This window comes from Aethalodelphis obliquidens, unplaced genomic scaffold (genome assembly GCF_003676395.1).
Source record: "Aethalodelphis obliquidens isolate GAN/ISIS:26980383/991018 unplaced genomic scaffold, ASM367639v1 scaffold20, whole genome shotgun sequence".
Taxonomy (NCBI): domain Eukaryota; kingdom Metazoa; phylum Chordata; class Mammalia; order Artiodactyla; family Delphinidae; genus Aethalodelphis; species Aethalodelphis obliquidens.
In genome coordinates, this window is record NW_020837964.1 from 21,589,834 (window position 1) to 21,607,645 (window position 17,812).

A 17,812-nucleotide genomic window follows, 5' to 3' on the forward strand; every position below is an offset into this window, starting at 1 on the left:
TATTCCAATATTCATTTTTTGTTGTTGTTGTGGAAACTAAGGCCCAAAGAAACAACCAACTTTACAGAGTCTGTGAAAAATAAAGCCAGACATAGCTCTTTTTCTTTCTTTTTTAAAAAATCATGCCAATGTTCTTTCTGGAAAAAAGAGCCTGAGAATTTTGAATTAGATGTGTTCACATAATATATTGCTTGCTTGTCTTCTCTTAGTCCACTCTAGATTTTTTCCACTGTGTTCCAGAGTCTCCCAAACTTTTTAAAGTTTATGCTTGAAATAAAGCAGCATTCAAAAGTTCTCTGTACTGAGGACAAATGTGTTGATTATTGTGTTACATTTCCCATTATAGGAACATCAGAGAGAAATATCTGGACAACAAGTGGCCATGGAGTAGAAATGGAGAATTACTGGGAAATGCATGCAATTCTGTGGACAAGGGACAAAGGATTCTGAAGGCACTGATGCCAAAAAATTCATATCAGAAAAGAGCAAAGAAAGAGGATTTTGTCCCAAGATTTTTTTAAAAATTACAAATACAAATATCAACAAAGGTCCATAGATGTTTTAAATTTTATTCCAAGTGGAAAAAAAGTCTTCCAATTTTGTTGAACACTTTCTTTAGGCAATAAAGCTTATATTTATTTACAACCTCACATTTAATCATCCTGATCTATGTCTAGATTTATATAAAGAAAATAGCCAAGACCAAGAGAAGAGAAGCAACTTGCCTAAGGTCACAGAGTCAGCTATCAGCACTTCCAGAACTGGACTTGTATGTTCTGACACATTCATTATCCCATCCCTTTCCTCACGGAATAACCGGGGGTGAGATCTTGAATGACTGCAGAAAACGGAGAACCCATAGTTCCAGGGACACAAAAGTAAAACAAAAGCATTTTCAAATATATCTACTATAACTGAGGAGAACACATCTTCTGCAATGCTGATATCAGCTTTTTATTTCTGGACACAGATAAAAGTTACATGCTGTACATCACCACTGAGGACATAGCTTCTTGAGGGTGGAAGACTGATGATTCATCTCCTACTATTTTGTATCTTTTTGACTTCATAATACTTTTCTTTTTCCACTGAGCTTTGAGCACTTTGAAATCATGAAATATATCTTTGATTTTTGGTCCTTGGGGCAAGCTTAATATGATCACAAAGTAGATGTGGATAAATTAATGAATGATTGAATGAATGAATGGGTGCATTTCCAACTTACAAGTGCAAAAACACTTCTACTTGTGGACATGCGACCTCAGGAAGTTGTTGGTGACTCCCAAGCGCTTAATCACTGAAATTGCTTATTATCATATATGTGTGTGTATGTGTGTGTATGTGCACACTGACAGTCACTTCCCCAGTGTTGTCAGTCAGAATAATTCAATACTTAGGGCACTTTATGTTTTGGTATGACTTCAGAATAAATGTATCTTCTTGAGCCACTGATAATCTTTGATTTGAAATACAATTTGGGGGAGGCTATCATAGGTCAGTTACTATGCCAGGTGCTAAGAATAAAATAGGCAAAAACAATTTCTCTACATGTGCAGAAACTCAGAGATAAGTTTAAGACAAATACGTACGAGGAACTAGAGAGCACTAAGAAGGGCTTTGGACTTGTATTTGGATGTGAGACCTGAAGGATGAATATAAACTGTGCATTCAGAGACGGTGGGCATAGGAGTAGGCAGTGGACTATTTGGGGAAGCTTTTACAGACTGATGGATCTTCATGTGTGAATGGCACATGGTACATGAGAAGATCTGAGAGAAGATATACTTTCATGAATGTGGAGTGTCTATGTTTACTTGGAATGATAAGAAGGAGATAAAATCTGAGAACAAAGAGAAAATAAACTCTGAGAGATAGGAGAAAAAAGCGATAAAATCTGAGAATAAGCAGTACCAAATCACAAAGAGCCTTGTAAACTTAGCCTAATATCTTAAACTTTATCAAGGGCTTTGAAGGTTATTGAGTGGTTTCAAGTAGGGGGTGCAGTGTTATCTTCAGGTTGCTTTTGAGAAAGGTTACTCTGCTGTGTGAAAACATGGTGAGATGGGCAACACTGAAAGAAGATATGTTTCTTCATCTAAGATGCTAACACAGTTGGAAACCAGCAGGGTGTGTTTGAAATGGGTCCTATTTCATTTGATACACTAGTGCAGGTAGGATTTGAGATAGAGCCAAACACAGAGCCTGGCACAAAATACGCATGCAAAATATCTCAGTTTCTCCCCACTCACTTCTAATTTCCTCCTTTTCTCTTGTCCTATAATTTTCTTAAGTGCTCTTATACGTTGCTCATGTTATGTCTGTTTTATGTATGTGTGTGGGAGAGTGGGGTAAGAATTGGCCTACCTACAGTCAAATCTCCAGGCAGCACCGAGTCTTTCAAGAATCACATTCAATTTCTTATCCATAAAAACACCAAACGGCGGATGACGCTGGTGCTGCGGGAGGGCCCAGAGGCCCTGGGGGCCCTGGAATGGGAGGCCGAGGTGGCTTCCTCAGAGGCTTCAGCCTAGGGGTCCTGGGCCGGGGCCAAGGCCATGGAGCTCACAGAGGCAAGGCCGAGGACGAGGAGAGGCTCCCTGTCACCAAGCTGGGCCGCCTGGTCAAGGACATGAAGATCAAGTCCCTGGAGCAGATCTATCTCTTCTCTCTACCCATCAAGGAATCTGAGATCACTGACTTTTTCTTGGGGGCATCCCTCAAGGATGAGGTTTTGAAGATTATGCCTGTGCAAAAGCAGACCTGTGCTGGCCATCGGACCAAGTTCAAGGCATTTGTTGCCACTGGGGATTACAACGGACAATGTGGTTTGGGTGTCAAGTGCTCTAAGGAGGTAAGCCACTGCCATCCGTGGGGCCATCATTCAAGCCAAGCTCTCCATCATCCCAGTGCAGCAAGGCTACTGGGGGAACAAGATTGGCAAGCCCCATACCATCCCTTGCAAGGTGAATGGCCGCTGTGGCTCTGTGCTGGTGTGCCTCATCCCTGCCCCCAGGGGCACGGGCATTGTCTTAGCCCCTGTGCCCAAGAAGCTACTGATAATGGCTGGAATTGACAACTGCTACATCTCTGCCAGGGGCTGCACCACCACCCTGGGCAATTTCGCCAAGGCCACTTTTGATGCCATTTCCAAGACCTACAGTTATCTCACTCCTGATCTCTGGAAAGAGACAGTGTTCACCAAGTCTCCGTATCATGAATTCACTGACCATCTTGTAAAGACCCCCACCAGAGTTTCCATGCAGAGGACGCAGGTGCCAGCTGTAGCCACCACATAATTTTATATGAGAAAAATAAAGTGAATGAAGCTGGTTAAAAAAAAAAATCACACTCCAGCTCTTTTAATGCCCTTTCAATTTCTTTTTAGTTCTATTTTGAATAGGACTCTCTCTCTCCAGGTGTTCCTTATCATGGGTGGGAAAAAAGAAAGGGGAGAAAGTTATGATTGTCCTTTCCTCCAGTCTCTGAGTGTGACATTGTTCTGTCCATATACAATCTCCCCAATTTTCAGGTATACATAGAGGTCACGGAAGACATTTTTATCATCCTTTCCCTTATATGTCCTTGTTATCTGTGATCTTCTTAAGAAGAACCTGTGGTGAAGTAGTAAGTTGACGAGGTCCACATAGACCTGATACTATTCAATATTCACTAACTGCTTCTCTCTTTGAGGAGAAGGAGGTAAATATACCCTCTCTGATCAGATGGTATTATGGTTAATTTTATATGTCAACTTGACTGGGCCACAGAATGCGCAGACATCTAGTTAAACGTTTTTTTCTGGGTGTGTTTTTAAGAATGTTTCAAGAAGAGATTAGCATTTCAGTTGGGGGACTGAGTAAAGCAGATGGCCCTCCCTAATGTTGGTGGGCATCATACAATCCATTGAAGGCCTGAATAGAACTAAAAGATGGAAGAAGGTTGAGTTTGCTTTCTGACTGAGCGTTTGAGATGGGACATTGGTTTTCTCCTAAACTTCGACTGGGACTTACACCATCATCATTCCTGGTTCTCAAGCCTTCAGACTCAGACTGGATTTACACCATTGGCTCTCTAACTCTCTCTATATATATCCTATTTATTCTGTTTCTCTGGAGAACTGTACTAATACTGATGTTAAAACAGGAAAATTATGTCAAAAGGTTGTTATGGAAGAAGAAAACGTGTTACAGTGAAACAACTTTCACTTCCATAGTTCCAACTGCTCTGGAATTAGGGGCAATTTCTCCAGGGATGGCAGCTTGACAGCAAATGGCTGAGTCTCTGAAAGGCTATATGATCACTTTTCTAAGTAAACTGTGGAGCGTCTCTTCATTGAGATAAAATGCACAGATCCAGTTTAAAGTAATGCTACAACCCCCATCCACCTGACAAACTATTGTCTTAAATGTCAAACAAAAATATCACACTTCTATGAAACTTTCCTTAATCCCTCAGGTAGAGAATGTTCACAACTTCCTCTGTGCTCAAAAAAATCTTTTTTGTACATTACACAGTACAAGCTTGTATTATACTGTATAATTTAAATTTTCATTTGTGTATCCATTGGTCCCACTAGTATCTTGTGATTTGATTATGATTTTATCATGCCCTCTCTCTGTACATTCAGAACTTTCACATAAAAATAGGTGGTCAGCAAAGAAAAAAAAAGAAAAAATGTTTTTTTATATTAATGAATGAATCAATCCATACAGGCTCTGAGAAATACCTCCTAAGAATTATTCTTTAATTTTTTATTTGGAAATAACTATAGACTCATAAGAAATTGCAAAGACAATAAATAAAGGTTCCCTGTGCCCATCACTCAGCTTCTCCTAATGATAACGCCTTATATAATTATTGCATATTATCCAAAGAAGGAAATTGATATTGGAGCAATACAATTAACTGACCTTTCTTGGATTTCATTTGTTTTTGTATGTCCTAATTTTTTTTTGTATGTCTGTGTATATAGTTCTATGAGATTTTATCACCTGAATGATTTGCAGAATAGAAATACAGAACTGTCTTGTCAGCACTAAGAAACTTCCCTGTGCTCCCCCTTTATAGTCACACTCTCCCCTTCTTACCTAATCCTTGATAATTATTGACCTGCTCCCCATTTCTATAATTTTGTTTTGAGAATATTATATAAATGGAATCATGAAACATGTAACCTTTTAAGACTGTAATTTTTCACTCAGTATGATGCTCCTGAAGTCCATCCAACCTGTTGAATTTATCTGTAGTTTGTTCCTTTTTATTGCTGATTAGTATTCCCTTGCATGGATATACCAAAGTGTGTTTAGCCAGATGCCTAAGACTTTTATTTGATCTTCCCAAGTTTTCTATCATTACCACCTAATGCTTATACTTCTCATAGATGACATAATTAAATATCTCCTCCCCAGGATTCTTTGTGTAAGTGCTTCCAGTCAACTTCTTTTCTATAAGCCATTTCACCTAATCTGAAGTCCTTACTGTGCTAGGGAAGAATAACTAGACATCCAACTTGGCCCTCTTTCATTCTCCAATGCAGCACCAGCAATAGCTCTTTCTCAGTAGTAAGGACATAATATTTATAGACTCTTGGCAAGACTTTGGAACTGTACAGGTTCACAGTAAGTGATTTTGGTAAATGTTCCTAATTCACTCTAACTCCTCCTGCACACATTAATCTTGTACCCCAGGGTTTTTTTGGCAACACATTTTAGATGTTATCATAAAGAATTTATTTCTAAACCACGAATAACTCAGTGAGTCTGAGAGTTTGCTCTTCGTGGGGAAATGTTTTTAAAGCAAAATCAGTGATATTTGAAATAGCTACTGCAAGAACTGAATTTAACAAATCAGTATACACTTACAATTGCACTGATAACTTGGGGGTGGGGGAGATGGTTGTGGCATAAATGGGAAAGGCAGCAACAGCATTTTCTTACTCTAAGTGGTGGAGTGGGCATTTTTTCAGTACAATAATGATTCAAACACACAAAAGGAATCCCTATGATGCTAAATAAGGAACACTTTGTGTTTTCTTCTCTTTTCTTTTTTTTTTTTCCACTCTCACCCTGAGATTAGGGGAGAGAATGGAAAAAAGTAATGAGAATCCAACTTGGCGAAAGTAAAGTGCTTTCTCTGTTAGGAGTACAAAGAGAGACGTCCCCAGGACTTTCATGTATATTCTGGAAGGAAAGCCTGCTTCCAGAAATGGCAAGCTTAACCTTCTCAAAGTTTCATTTTCCTGAAATATCAAGGCTTAGTCTTGTTCTTTTGTTACTGAATACATCTCCCATAGAACTCAAATGCCTTTTGCACTGACCCTGGAGCTGATGGTGGAGGCAGCAAGGGAATGGGTGAGGAGAGGGACAATGTATTTCATGTTTCTTATAATCAGTTTCTTTCAGGGGCTTCTTCAGGGACTACCTGATCCTTTCACAACAGTTCTCTTCCTGATCAAGGAAAAGAAATGTGATCTCACAGTCTCCTTGTAGCTCTCCTTCATGGAAGTGATTTTCTTGTTCTGAAACCAAAATGATTTCTAGGGCATGGCTGAAAAGTAAGCATTCTTGGCTTGTTTTCAATTTCTTCATCCCCAACCATGACTGGAAAATTGTTAAGCAGTCTTTCTCATGGTTTCTTTCTGTTTTTACTATTCCAGTTCCCTTTATATGAATCATTTTTCACTGCAGCAGAAAAAGTGAGGGAGGGAAAGGTAACACAGTGCCAGAGAATATAATGTCTGGTCTCTGCTGAGTGCTCTAACTCAGGTGGATAGTTGGGAGCATTTCTAGCTGGATTTCTGGCTGGAAAGGGATTTTAAAAATTACAGAAACTGAAAATAGCCCTCATGCTGATGGCCAGGATTAACTAGAAGTAGAAGTGCACACTGCCTACAAGAATGTTAGGAGAGATTTCCAGAAGGATCTTGCCCAAGAACCTCTTCACTTGTGCTCTCCAATTTTTAAGTTTGAGTTCAAGATTAAAATAGATGTTTTATAATCTCTTAATATCTGTTTTAATATCTGAAACACTTTCTATTCCATAAGAGGATAGGATGGGAACAAAATCATGGAATTTTCCAACTCTTGGTGCATGTAGTGAGTAGAAATTTGACTTAGAAAGAATTGGATTTTGTAGGCAGGCCTGACTGTACATTCTCACTTTGTTATGTATCAGTTGTTGATTTTTGGAGAATTCCCATTACTGTTCTGATATAGGACACTGTAACGCTACCTTTCTCACAAGGCTATTGTGGTATTAAGATGTGTGTGGAATATCCAGTCCAGGGCTCAGCACATGGGGCTCAATAAAATGTAATGTCTTATTGGAACAGCTTAGCTCTAGTACAGGCCTTAAAAACAGTCTGCTCATATTTCTTCCATTTACAAACAAGAAATCAAAACCTAGGAACAAGAATTTACTAACACAGGAAGTTAGTATTAGAGACCTGACTCCTTGGCTACTATACGTAGAACAGTTTGGACTTACATTTATAACTTCTGTGTGTACACTTTTAAATATTTACAGTACATAGATAGTGTTTATAATAAATAGCTTCAGTGTAAATCTGGCATATATCTAATAACACAAAACCATAAACGCAGGTAAAGGATGATGACTACTCAAACGAAAATAAAACAGATTCTGTTACATCCAAACCAAAGATTGAATTCAGTATCAGGTTACAACATGAGTTCACTTATTTTTATCATACTCAGCCTACATCTGACTTTGTTACCCAATGCATATTATGCTGGGACTGTTATGTAACATCCCTGAATTCAGCTGTTGTTCCAGCAGATGACATTAAAACTCCTTCAACAACCCTTAAGATAACATAACAAATGAATTTCATCTCCTTAGGATTTCTGGCAATGATTGAAAACTTAATTAACATATGTCTAGAAAGACAAGCCGAAGAAGAGGACAGAAAAATGATTATTCCACTTATTAAGTGTATTCCTAAGCTTACTTCAAAATGATTGGATTGACAGTTCCCATTGGATGATGGACACTTATGGCCCATTGCCTGTGACCTCTACAGTGACTGATGGGAAGGTCAAAATTGGCTATAAACATACACAGAGGTTGAGGTAGATATAAATGTTTACTCGTGACTAGTATTAAAGATATGATTTAACCTTTTAAAATGCATCAATTACATGATACATAAGCAATCTCTTATATCTTCTTTAAAACATATTACTTAAATAAAATAGAATTTTAGCCTTATAGATAGCTTTCACAACAACTTAAGTTGACTGACGGTCAGGAGATTTTTCCTTACCTTTTTTAACAAATTTTTAAGTGTACAGTACAGTATTGTTAACCATATGCACGTTGTTGTAAAGCCGATCTCTAGAACATTTTCATCTTGCATGGCTGAAACTCTATACCCTTTGAAGAACAATTCCCCATTTCTCCCTCCCCCCCAGCACCCAGCAACCACCATTCTACTTTCTCCTTCTAAGAATTTGCTTACTTTAGATACCTTATATAAATAGAATCATGCAGTATCCAAAAGAATTGAGATCAGGATCTCGGAGAGATATTTGTAATTCTCATGTTCACGGCAGCACTATTACATTATTACACACAACAGATGGAAACAATCCAAATGTCCATCAATGGATTACTGAACAAAAAAGCATGGTATATACATACAGTGGAATTTTATTCAGCCTTAAAAAATCATGAAATCTTGTCATATGTTCTAACATAGGCAAACCTTGAAGAAATTATGCTAAGTGAAAGAAGGCAGTTACAGAAGGACAAATTAAATGAGGCTATTCACATGCTATATTTTAGCATCATGACCTACTTTTCCCTATGAAACTAAGACTTTTTAAAAGATAAACCAAAAAAAAAGATAAACCAATGTTATGCTCTTTCGGACAGGGAAATTCAAAGACTACGTCATTAAAACAGAAGTTTGTGCAGACTAATTATCTAAATGTTTCTCATGAAAGATTTGAGATCAACTTCTTACGGAAAATGTAAAAATGATCAGGAAGAAACACCTTCAATGTTTTATTAGTGTTATATAATCTAAACAAGAACTTTTGCTCTTTGGGCTTCAATTTTCTTACTGGCCAAAAATCAAAACAAGCAAACAAACAAAAAAAAAGGAGGTGTAGCTTGTGAATCTCTAAAGGGTCTTGACAGTTCTAAAAGTTTATGGAAGTCAATCTTGTATGGAATCAAAAGATTTTCCAAAGGATTTGGAGTCTGAAAGCCTGGATTTGACTTTGACTTTGTCACTAAATAGCTTTGTGGTCTTTCATAGTCTTGGTTTCTTCATTTATAAAATGATGCTGATACCAGCAGCCTCCCAGACTTCTGGAGTGTAAATCATATGACACTGCTGCGTATATGAATGCATCTTTCACTTCCTAAAAATATGAGGATTCTCCAGTGATTCTATTATTAGTATTAATCAATAGGATATATTAATCCTAAGAGCCTGGGAAACAAACATGATGGTCTCTAACAAGATCATGCACATACTGGATTCTTTCTACCAGGGGCTTTAAGTGAATCTAAATTTGGGAGGATCTCAGAACCTGAGAATTATAGGACCTGTAATTTGAGATCTGAAAATTCTGGAAGCTCAGCGAAGTTAAGCCAAAGGCAAGGTATGATTCAAGATACCAGATGAGGTTAAGAAATATCATGAATTACTGGGATAGAACATATTTCTAAATACCTATTTAACTTATTTTAACTTATTTTAAAAATGTATTCCCATACAGACTCGATGACAATATTGATTTCAAGAATTAATCAAGGAGAATGGATGAATGGTTGCTCAAACAAGGGGCAAGTGATGTGCTTGCCCCTTGCCTAAGTGATTTACTCATATTATTTTGTATAATCTTCCTGATAACCCTATCAGATAAGGATGTCTATTCTTATTTTACAGATGGAGGTACTGAGATGCCTACAGCCATGGAACAGAGATAAGATGTGAGTCCAAAGGATCATCGATCTATCTATCTATCTATCTATATACCTTCCTATGTCTGTATCTATATAATAATTTAAGAAAATAAAATCCAAATCTTATTTTCATATTGGTGAATCTTGGTCAAATAAGAGAAAGGGTTCATCACAAGTGAAAGTTAACCTCGGGATCATGCATGAGTAAAAATAAAGAAAAAAATAGGAGGAGGGAAATAAGAAATCTGAAATAATTTGTTGGTCTAATAGGCTAGTATTTCCATGAACAATATTATCAATAATAATAATAAACCCTTTTATAGGCTTGTATAACTCCATGGGAGAAATAAAAAAAAAAGGGGGTATAACTGAGGTACATTTTAACACTTGATTCATACTTCATTAGAATAAATCAATTCTTAGAATTTCCTCAGAATAAGGTATCTTAGGAAAACTCCAGATGCTCCAGCAGTAATTTATTTGCCTTACGGCTTAGTTAGTGGCTTTTGGAAGAAGACAGAACCTGACCATATGAAGAAAGACAACATAGTTATCTTTGCCATCAGAAAAAATTTGGTAAAATTTTAAAAAACAGTGTATATGTAAAAACCTATGTGAGGAATATTCAGAGAACATAAATGATACAGCATGAAGACATATTTGTCCGAAGCCTATCCTCTTTTATGAAGCCTATCTATTATTGGAGTCTTTTCACTCCTTCCTGAACTCTGTTCCTCAGAACTCACTGTGTGTCTCAAGTAGACTGGATCCCTCCTCTCCAACTATGGTTGGAGATTTTTGAATAGACATATGGTTCTCAACCACCACTGTAGGTATGCAAAATAACTCCTAGACTTTAAGCATTATACAAGCCACGTTCTGAATTATGGAATGAGGGTTTTTTTGTTTTGTTTTGTTTTTTGAAATGCTTTCCTTACTTCTCTCCATTTCTGGAAATCTTAAGTAATTTGGCATCTTGTCATATATTGAAGGTCAGGCTGACAGCAATGGACATGCTCAATTTCTTTCTGATTTCCCAAGGAGATTCATTGATGTACTATATTTTTAGTGTGTGATTAGGTCCCTCACATTAATAACAGAATACAGACCATCTGTAATTCTGATTATTAGTCTGTCTTGAAAAATGAGGGGATTCATTTAACTAGTATTGAAGAACTAATTTGAAATTTACTAGCAATTCATTTTTCCCGGTTATACATTAGATTACAGGTCACTGAATTTGAAATCAGCCTGGATTCTTAATGCACAGGGGGAAAACATCTGCTAAGAAACTACCTAGAAGTAGCTTAAAATATAAAAAGATAAATTCCTCCATTATAATTAAGGAGACATTATTTCCTGAGATTCTATTGACTGACTTAATGTTACATTCTTTTCTTGGAGAACATTCAAGCAGATGCCCATCTGTAAATATTGATGAGGATGCAGTGGAAAGAGTATTGATTTTACAATCAGAATAATATAAGTTCAAATCCCAGCACTGTCTTTTAGTTACAGACAGATCTTGGAAGACTTATTTACTTAACTTCCCTTATTCTCAATTTCCTCACTTACAAAAATCAGAAAAAGACATTTAGACTTACAGAGAACTTTTCACCTTTACAGCTATCAATCACTTCTTAGCCCACTCTTTTCTCTGCTTATGTCCCTAGGGGTGAGTGCATGTGTGTTTGTGTGTGTGTAACTATTCTGTAAGGATTTGTAACATCATGTACATAGGTTTAATGTAAGAATTCAAAGAACTGATGTCTATAAAACCTTTATACTTGATGAAGGATAATGATATGCTGATCAAGAGAGAAGGATACAGAGAAAGATTTTTTTTTAATAAGAAGGTAGAAAACTTATAAACAGGGCATAATTGGTGGCACTGTTCCATAGATAAATTTACTTTATTATACAAGGGATAAATTATTTGGTTTCTGGGAAATGTAGATTCTAAGAGTTTTGTTGTATAGCTATGCATGGAATATATTCTGTTTTACAGGTACTATACAAACAAACAAAATCTTTTCAGACTGAAACATGATAAATTGGGAAATGGAAAAGAGCTAGTTTGGGCATTATTGCTAACACAAAAGAGGAGTACCATACTGAAGTTTTCGAGGAGTCAGCAGGGGAAGAAAGTTAAATCTTAAGTGGAAAATGGGCATTAGATAATCTCCTTGCCTCTTGTTTCTCTGCAGGACTTGTTGCAGCCAGTAAAAATATTCCAAGTATTTGTGGATGTCTTCAGACTCATGAGTCCTGCTTGCTGATATTGCTGTGGATGGAAAACCTGAGCCAAGAGATGTGGATCTTGTCTTTTAGGAGACTTCCTGGATTTGGTGGAGGTTGATGGAGGAGATCCTGGTGCTTCAGTAGGTATCCCTGTACCTGGCCAGGACTAGAGAGGACCCAGCCTTGCCCCTAGTATCTGGAATAGGGAGAGTGTAATGCACTCTACAGGACATAGTGAGTTCCTCTCCTTGTATTTAGTTCTGCTGATTAACAAGTAGACTTGGGCTTCAACAAAGTTCTATTCAGTGAGAAAGAACAAGGAAGAGGATGGAGGAATGTTTTGGATGGACTAAAAGAAAAGCAGTCATTAAAAAAAAGGGGACTTTGCTGGTTGCGCAGAGTTTAAGAATCTACCTGCCAATGCAGGGGACGCAGGTTCGATCCCTGGTCTGGGAAGATCCCACATGCTGTGGAGCAACTAAGCCTGTGTGACACAACTACTGAGCCTGCACTCTAGAGCCCGCGAGCCACAACTACTGAGCCCACATGCCACAACTACTGAGCCTGTATGCTGCAACTACTGAAACCTGCGAACCTAGAGCCCATGCTCCAAAACAATAGAAGCCACCGCAATGAGAAGCCCACACACTGCAACAAAGAGCAGCCCCCACTTGCCACAACTAAAGAAAGCCCACGCCCAGCAACACAGCTTCCCTGGTGGTGCAGTGGTTAAGAGTCCGCCTACCAATGCAGGGGACACGGGTTCCCCAAGGCAGCCAAAGACCCAATGCAGCCAAAAATTAAAAAAAAAAAATAAAATAGTGATGAGTCTGCCATCCCTTTGCCTAATAGAGCTTTATTATATTTGCCTTTCAGAGTCAATTACCTATCAAAAGTGCCTTTTACCCCCTAGCTGGGACCATAATTTTCTGTTTATTTAAGGTCCTTCCAGAAATATTTCAGGAAGTAGCCAATTTCACCTGATCACTTGAGGTATTTTTAATAATAAATGTTGAAGCCCAACATTTATTAAAGAGGCCAGCCTCTTTCTGGGTTTTCCCTTTTTCATTTCATTTTACTAAAAGATTGAAATTCTCCCTGATTCTATGTTCCTTAATACCATTTAGCTTGTCAGCAGTTCTTTCTCTTTAAAAGTACTTCATTTTAATTCATTCCTGGTGGCTGTGCTACCTGAGAGAAAATATTTGCAAGAGAACTATAATATCTGATCCAAAATTTTTATTCTCGGTTACTACTATTCATATAGTTTTCAGCCAGCATTAATGTCCTCTGGTAGAAACACTCATTATTAATATATTCATTATTCCTGATTGTGTTAAATCTTGACAGTTCCAGAAACTTATCTCATGTGAACCCACTTGTGTACACTGGAGCACTGAATAATTACCATTGAATTTGACACTTTTCATTGCTCCAAATAGGTATAATGGCTTTTATTTAAATACAATTAAGGTCCATCTTTTTATTTAGATATTCACTATATTTTACCTTCTTAAATTGTGGTCACTGTCTTGTAATAATAAATTAACAGGAAGAAAAATAAAGATTAGTGACAGATGAAACAAAAGAATAACACCAATACTGATAACAGCCAACAGCTGCACAGCATCTACTATGTGTTAAGCATTTGGTTAAACATTCTATATTCAATACCTAATTTAATCCTCAAAAAAGCGTATAAATTAGAAATAGCAATTTTATTTCCACGTTGATATTGAGGAAACTGAGATCTGGGAGGTTAGGTGATAACTTACTCAAGATGTTAATAGCAATATAATACACATGTGTGCAATATACAGAAGGGGGTGGACCTGGGCCTCAGACAATAATCTGTTTTATGTCATGTCATAACACATGCTTTTAACCTTTACCCTGGATTCTGAATTTTCTGGGTCTTTATATCCCTCAGTCAAGATTTCAACCCTGGGCAGAAGTACCCACTTGCCAGATACAATGGTAAGTTTTTTCCCATGGCCCCTTTACAGCTTGCATAACAAAGAATGTCCTAATAAATGCTAAACTGGATTATAGTTAGTTCCTAAAGGATTATCTACATTAAGTGATTTTTGTTCAAATACACAATGTTTTTATTTGATCCAAAAGCTTTGAGTTTTGTGTACACTTATACATACACTGACTGAGATTAAAATACCCATTAGTTAATGATTTTAACAACATTGGCCTAGAAAGTTCCACATATTTTTGTTATGGAAGAAGAAAACTACAGAAAAGTTTTATGTTTACAATTCTGTTGATGAGGTTAATCATTTCTTTAAAATAGTGATATAATTCAAATCACTAGTGTCTGCCATCAAATAATAATATTATTGGATATTTTGAGTAACTGAGAATAAATTTTTATCACATAATACTTTTTTATGAAAGAGACAGATATTCTTCTTTAAGCTTTTAAATAAACACTGATCATTTGGCATCTGCTTCTTTTATGTCATGTCCTATTGCATCATGTATATTAAAAGTTTGGCCAATACTGTGTTAAAATCAATTAATAATGGGTATATTAATCTCAGCTAGAGTATGTGTGTGTAAAACTCAAAACTTTTGGATCAAAACAATATTCTGGAAGTCAATGATAAGGATGGTATCGTAATCATATCTGTGCCACCAAAGCGCTAAAAATATGTATCCTCCTGGGTAGAAGGTTTTGGCAGCATATACTGCTATTTTGCCCCATCTTAAATATTTGTATCAATTAAATCAATTTGTATCAATTAAATATTTGTATCAAGTTTTTGTTTGTGGACAACAAAAGATAACCAGCTAACTCAGAGGAAAGTAAGTTTAATAGAAGGATATTAGCTTGTTCATAGGGAAGCAAGAGAACCAAAAGAGGTTGGTCTATAGCACTGTAGAGTCCACCACTGCTTCTTTACCTGCTTCTTAGCTCAAGAAATGGAGGCTGCTGCCCTCACTTCAAAATGATTTCTGAACTGTCTCCATGCTTTGTACTCCTAACTCATGGTCCCAAGTCCTGGACAAAAACACTGACTTGCTATAAAGAGGTAAGGTCATGTGGCCATGGTCTAGCTACCAAAACATTGGAGAGAGTGTCAGGTTTTTTGGCTTCTGAGGTCAGAGCAGAAGTACAAAGAGATGGCAACTGCTTCCCCAGAAATGACTGCATAGGGTTAGTTTTTACTGATCAGTGACTAAGTATTTTCACCATTGAAATAAATTAGTTGGCAAGAGGGTGGGGGAGGCAAAAAATTAAAGCCAGAAAACCTGTGTTCAAACATATTCTTTGCTACTAATTAACTTTGGAATCAAAATCATAACAACTCTGCATTAAAATTATAAAGGTCAAACTATAGAGCACTTTTTAAGTAGAAGAGGTTATCTGTCAAATTACAGTTACTAAGCTAAATGGATGGGGCAGATTTATCACAACGGTTTTAAAGTCTCTTTTCACTTGTATTTCTGGGCCCTACCAGATAGAGAGAAAGCAAAACCATACTTTTATATTAACTGTGGGCCTCCTTTCTGCAAGTTTGACACCTAAGGTCTTAAAAAAGATTTCAGAGCACACTAAAATGAGAACCAAAACCCACAATATAGCTGTTGCAGCCAATTTTCCCCAGCCACACTCTTCAGAAAAGCTAATGAATCTAATAAAATCTTGTAGGTCTTGCCAAAGAACCCATACATGATTTAAAAGATACAAAAAGTTCTTATACAAATGGTCAGTCGAATACCCACAAAATCTCTGGTAAACATCCCAGAGGCTGGTATGAATAAAGTTAAATGCATATATTTGACTTGTTTATTCTAATAACACTTTGGTTGTTTAACGGCTTTCAAAACAGTTACAAAAACACTTTCTTCAGGACTTCCCTGGTGGTCCAGTGGTAAAGAAACTGCCTTACAATGCAGGGGATGCGGATTCAATCCCTGGTCAGGGAACTAAGATTCCACATGCTGCAGGGCAACTAAGCCCGTGTGCCATAACTACTGAGCTTGTGCGTCTCAACTAGAGAGACCATGTGCCGCAAATCACAGAGCCCATGTGCTCTGGAGCCAGTGCGCCACAACTACAGACCCCACGTGCCCTGGAGCCTGTGCGCCAAAACTAGAGAAGAGAAAACCCACACACCACAACAACAGAGAAGCCAGTGCTCTGCAACAAAAGATCCTGCATGACTCAATGAAGATCCCACGTGCCGCAACTAAGACTTGACACAGCCAAAAAAAAAATTAAAAAAAAAAAAACTGACTCATACAGAGTGAAATAAGTCAGAAAGAGAAAAACAAATATCATACATTAACATATATATGTGGAATCTAGAAAAATGGTAAAGATGATCCTGTTTGTAAGGCAGAAATAGAGACACAGATGTAGAGAACAAACGTATGGACACCAAGTGGGGAAAGCTTGGGGTGGGTGTGGTGAGATGAATTGGGAGATTGGGATCGACCTATATAGACTATCATGTATAAAACAGATAAGTAATTTAAAAAAAAGGACAGAAAAAAAATGATTAGCTATAACATACAGAACCTACAAATTTAAAAATAAGCAAACAGCCCAGGATAGAAACCCCAGAGATAAACCCATGCACCTAATCTATGGTCACCTAATCCGTGACAAAGGAGGCAAGAATATACAATGGAGAAAATACAGCCTCTTCAATAAGTGGTGCTGGGAAAACTGGACAGCTACATATAAAAGAATGAAACTAGAACAGTACCTAATACCATACACAAAAATAAACTCAAAATGGATTAAAGACCTAAATGTAAGACCAGACACTATAAAACTCTTAGAGGAAAACATAGGAAAACACTCTTGACATAAATCACAGCAAGATCTTTTTTGACCCACCTCCTAGAGTAATGAAAATAAAAACAAAAATAAACAAATGGGACCTAATGAAACTTAAAAGCTTTTGCACAGCAAAGGAAGCCATAAACAAGACGAAAAGACAACCCTCACAAGGGGAGAAAATATTTGCAGTCGAAGCAACTGAAAAAGGATTAATCTCCAAAATATACAAGCAGCTCATGCAGCTCAATATCAAAAGAACAAATAACCCAATCAAAAAATGGGCGGAAGAACTAAACAGACATTTTGTCAAAGAAGACATACAGATGGCCAAGAGGCACATGAAAAGATGCTCAACATCACTAATCATTAGAGAAATGCAAATCAAAACTACAATGAGGTATCACCTCACACCGGTCAGAATGGCCATCATCAAAAAATCTACAGGGTTTCCCTGGTGGCGCAGTGCTTGAGAGTCCGCCTGCCGATGCAGGGGACATGGGTTCGTGCCCCAGTCTGGGAAGATCCCACATGCCGTGGAGCGGCTGGGCCCGTGAGCCATGGCTGCTGATCCTGCGCGTCCGGAGCCTGTGCTCCGCAACGGGAGAGGCCACAACAGTGAGAGGCCTGCGTACGGCAAAAAAAAAAAAAAAAAATCTACAAACAATAAATGCTGGAGACGGTGTGGAGAAAAGGGAACCCTTTTACACTGTTGGTGGGAATATAAATTGATACAGCTACTGTGGAGAACAGAAGTTCCTTAAAAACCTAAAAATAGAACAACCATATGACCCAGCAATCCTACTACTAGGCTTATACCATGAGAAAACCATA

General features: G+C 37.5%; 1 pseudogene; it reads left to right on the plus strand.

Annotated features, from left to right (window-relative positions):
• The first annotated feature begins 2,428 nt into the window (after nt 1-2,428).
• LOC113627395 (40S ribosomal protein S2 pseudogene) lies at nt 2,429-3,328 on the plus strand (annotated as a pseudogene).
• Nucleotides 3,329-17,812: the final 14,484 nt, after the last annotated feature.